The sequence below is a fragment of the Bombus fervidus genome, unplaced genomic scaffold (assembly GCF_041682495.2).
Source record: "Bombus fervidus isolate BK054 unplaced genomic scaffold, iyBomFerv1 scaffold0140, whole genome shotgun sequence".
Taxonomy (NCBI): domain Eukaryota; kingdom Metazoa; phylum Arthropoda; class Insecta; order Hymenoptera; family Apidae; genus Bombus; species Bombus fervidus.
This window is the reverse complement of record NW_027212702.1, coordinates 7,501-12,500: the sequence shown is the minus strand read 5'-3', so window position 1 is coordinate 12,500 and position 5,000 is coordinate 7,501.

Here is a 5,000-nt window from a genome sequence, read left to right as displayed (position 1 = left end):
AAAACCACGTTCTTAATCGATTAGAACACGTTGAAACAACGAGAAATATGCAAAAAAATATATACCTTGCAACGTTAATTAACGAAATAATTAAACAAATATCGCAGTCGTGTCAGTTCGTCGAACACAAATTTTTTAAAAAATTCGAAAAAACGTTTAATCCAGTTGTATTTAATAGAGATATAACCGTTTCCGCAAAAATATTTATACCTTATAACGCTTTTTAACGAAATAACTCGAAATAAGTATTTCGGACTTTTCCGCCGGCCGAAATTTTTCTAAGTCCCAACGTACCGGTCCAGAATGAGACAAAGTTCCAAAGGCCCGGTCGTATCCGTCCGTTTTTTTTTAACCTTCCACGGACGAAATAAACGTTTAATCCCGACGTAAAATACAATAATATAGCGATTTATATAAAAATATTCATACCTCATAACGCTTTTTAACGAAATAACTCGAAAAAACTTTTCGGTCCGAAATTTTTCTAAGTCCCTACGTACCGCTCGAGAATGCGACTAAGTTCCAACGTCCCGGGCGCGATCATACTTTTTTTATATAACTTTTCAGCGACGAAATAAATGCTTAATCCCGATGTAAAACGTCATTTTAAAGCGATTTATGCAAGAATATTCGCACCTTATAACGCTTTTAAGCGAAATAATTCAAAAAAACCTTTCGAATAAAAAATTTTTTTTTAACGTTTTCGGGACCAAATAAACGTTTAATCCCGACGTAAAATATAATAATACAACGATTTATATAAAAATATTAATACCTCATAACGCTTTTTAACGAAATAACTCGAAAAAACTTTTCGGTCGAAAATTTTTCTAAGTCCCTACGTACCGGTGGAGAGTATGACCAAGTCCGACGGGCCGAGTCGCGTCGGTCCACTATTTTTTTTTAACGTTTTCGGGACCAAATAAACGTTTAATCCCGACGTAAAATATAATAATATAGCGATTTATATAAAAATATTCGTACCTTATAACGCTTTTTAACGAAATAACTCGAAAAAACTTTTCGGTCGAAAATTTTTCTAAGTCCCTACGTACCGGTGGAGAGTATGACCAAGTCCGACGGGCCGAGTCGCGTCGGTCCACTATTTTTCTTTAACGTTTTCGGGACCAAATAAACGTTTAATCCCGACGTAAAAATAATAATATAGCGATTTATATAAAAATATTCGTACCTTATAACGCTTTTTAACGAAATAACTCGAAAAAACTTTTCGGTCGAAAATTTTTCTAAGTCCCTACGTACCGGTGGAGAGTATGACCAAGTCCGACGGGCCGAGTCGCGTCGGTCCACTATTTTTTTTTAACGTTTTCGGGACCAAATAAACGTTTAATCCCGACGTAAAATATAATAATATAGCGATTTATATAAAAATATTCATACCTTATAACACTTTTAAGCGAAATAACTCGAAAAAACTTTTCGGTCGAAAATTTTTCTAAGTCCCTACGTACCGGTGGAGAGTATGACCAAGTCCGACGGGCCGAGTCGCGTCGGTCCACTATTTTTTTTTAACGTTTTCGGGACCAAATAAACGTTTAATCCCGACGTAAAATATAATAATATAGCGATTTATATAAAAATATTCATACCTTATAACACTTTTAAGCGAAATAACTCGAAAAAACTTTTCGGTCGAAAATTTTTCTAAGTCCCTACGTACCGGTGGAGAGTATGACCAAGTCCGACGGGCCGAGTCGCGTCGGTCCACTATTTTTCTTTAACGTTTTCGGGACCAAATAAACGTTTAATCCCGACGTAAAATATAATAATATAGCGATTTATATAAAAATATTCATACCTTATAACACTTTTAAGCGAAATAACTCGAAAAAACTTTTCGGTCGAAAATTTTTCTAAGTCCCTACGTACCGGTGGAGAGTATGACAAAGTCCGACGGGCCGAGTCGCGTCGGTCCACTATTTTTTTTTAACGTTTTCGGGACCAAATAAACGTTTAATCCCGACGTAAAACTTAATAACATTCCCATTTATATAAAAATATTCGTACCTCATAACGCTTTTTAACGAAATAACTCGAAAAAACTTTTCGGTCCGAAATTTTTCTAAGTCCCTACGTACCGCTCGAGAATGCGACTAAGTTCCAACGTCCCGGGCGCGATCGTACTTTTTTTATATAACTTTCCAGCGACGAAATAAACGCTTAATCCCGATGTAAAACGTCATTTTAAAGCGATTTATGCACAAATATTAGCACCTTGTAACGCTTTTAAGCGAAAAAATTCGAAAAAACGGTTCGATTAAAAAATTTTTTTTAAAGTTCTCGGGACGAAATAAACGCTTAATCCCGACGTAGAAATACATAATATTCCCATTTATATAAAAATATTCATACCTCGTAACGCTTTTAAGCGAGATAACTCGAAATAACTTTTCGGTCCGAAATTTTTCTAAGTCCCTACGTACCGGCCGGGGGATCGACGAAGTGCCAACCTCCCGGTCATGTCGGTCCGGAGGGGGCAATTTTTTAAAAAAATAAAACGAAATCGTTACGTTCGACTAGAATTCGTCGAACCATAACGATTTCTATAAAAATATTCATACCTCGTAACGCTTTTAAGCGAAATAACTCGAAATAACGTTTCGGTCCGAAATTTTTCTAAGTCCCAACGTACCGCTCGAGAATGCGACTAAGTTCCAACGTCTCGGGCGCGATCGTAAATTTTTTACGGCACCTTTCGGGGACGAAATAAACGCTTAATCCCGATGTAAAACGTCATTTTAAAGCGATTTATGCAAGAATATTCGCACCTTATAACGCTTTTAAGCGAAAAAATTCGAAAAAACGGTTCGATTAAAAATTTTTTTTTAACGTTGTCGGGACGAAATAAACGCTTAATCCCGACGTAGAAATACGTAATATTGCTATTTATGTAAAAATATATACGCATCATAACGCTTTTAAGCGAGATAACTCGAAATAACTTTTCGGTCCGGAATTTTTCTAAGTCCCTACGTCCCGGCCGGGGGATCGACGAAGTGCCAACCGCCCGGTCATGTCGGTCCGGAGGGGGCAATTTTTTAAAAAAATAAAACGAAATCGTTACGTTCGACTAGAATTCGTCGAACCATAACGATTTCTATAAAAATATTCATACCTCGTAACGCTTTTTAACGAAATAACTCGAAAAAACTTTTCGGTCCGAAATTTTTCTAAGTCCCAACGTACCGGTCGAGAATGCGACTAAGTTCCAACGTCCCGGGCGCGATCATACTTTTTTTATATAACTTTCCAGCGACGAAATAAACGCTTAATCCCGACGTAAAACGTCATTCTAAAGCGATTTATGCAAGAATATTCGTACCTTGTAACGCTTTTAAGCGAAAAAATTCGAAAAAACGGTTCGATTAAAAAATTTTTTTTAAAGTTCTCGGGACGAAATAAACGCTTAATCCCGACGTAGAAATACATAATATTGCCATTTATATAAAAATATTCATACCTCGTAACGCTTTTTAGCGAGATAACTCGAAATAACTTTTTGGACCGGAATTTTTCTAAGTCCCTACGTACCGGCCGGGGGATCGACGAAGTGCCAACCGCCCGGTCATGTCGGTCCGGAGGGGGCAATTTTTTAAAAAAATAAAACGAAATCGTTACAGTCGACTAGAATTCGTCGAACCATAACGATTTCTATAAAAATATTCATACCTTATAACGCTTTTAAGCGAAATAACTCGAAATAACTTTTCGGTCGAAAATTTTTCTAAGTCCCTACGTACCGGTCGAGAATGCGACTAAGTTCCAACGTCCCGGGCGCGATCATACTTTTTTTATATAACTTTCCAGCGACGAAATAAACGCTTAATCCCGATGTAAAACGTCATTCTAAAGCGATTTATGCACAAATATTAGCACCTTGTAACGCTTTTAAGCGAAAAAATTCGAAAAAACGGTTCGATTAAAAATTTTTTTTTAACGTTCTCGGGACGAAATAAACGCTTAATCCCGACGTAGGAATACATGATATTCCCATTTATGTAAAAATATATACGCATCACAACGCTTTTAAGCGAAATAACTGGAAATAACCGTTCGGTACGAAAATTTTTCAAAGTCAGACGGGCTCTCGAGCGTTGCTCGCTCGCTGCGCTCGCTCGAAAAAAAAACTAGCCCAACCCAAAACCAATCCCTTTTTCGCGTTCGTTCCTCGATTTCTCTTGAAATCGGAGAAACTCGCGGGATCGGTTTTGGGTTGGGCTAGTATAAGTTCGAGCGAGCGCAGCGAGCGAGCAACGATCGCGACCGTTACTTCGTACGTCCACGGTATATTTTCGTTACGTTAATTTTTCGTTACTTTCGTCTCGTTTCTTGGATCGATCGAGAGCGGTTTGGTCGATGGTGAAAGAAGGAAAAAACGAGAGAACGAAAAGTAAAAGAGGAGCGAGCGCGCGTCTCGCCCTTGCGAATTACGTCGTCGTATTTTCGTACGTACGTACGTACCTTAAGAATATCGTACGTACCCCGGCGCTGACCCGCGATGCGGGGGGTTGGGGGGGGGGGAGTGGCGCCCGGGCACGCCCTCGAGACGTTATCTCTATTGGATTTAAAGGAAAAAAAAATCGCTACGTACGACCATCGTTCGCATCGACGGCCGTACGTAGCGAAATTGTGTTTGGAATTAAATTGTCGATTCCAGCGGAGTATTGGTTTTTGCTTGAAAACGACAAAGTCCAGCGGCGTATTGCTTTTGAATCGCACTCGACGAAAATTGATTTAAAGGAAAAAAAATCGCTACGTACGACCATCTAAGGCCGTACGCAGCGAAATTCCTTTTTCAAGCGCACGCGACAAAGTCCAGCGGCGTATTGCTTTTTCAAGCATACTTAAAAAATTCAAAGTCCAGCGGCGTATTGCTTTCGCTGGCATATAAAAATTCAAAGTCCAGCGGCGTATTGCTTTCGCCGGCATATAAAAATTCAAAGTCCAGCGGCGTATTGCTTTCGCTGGCATATAAAAAT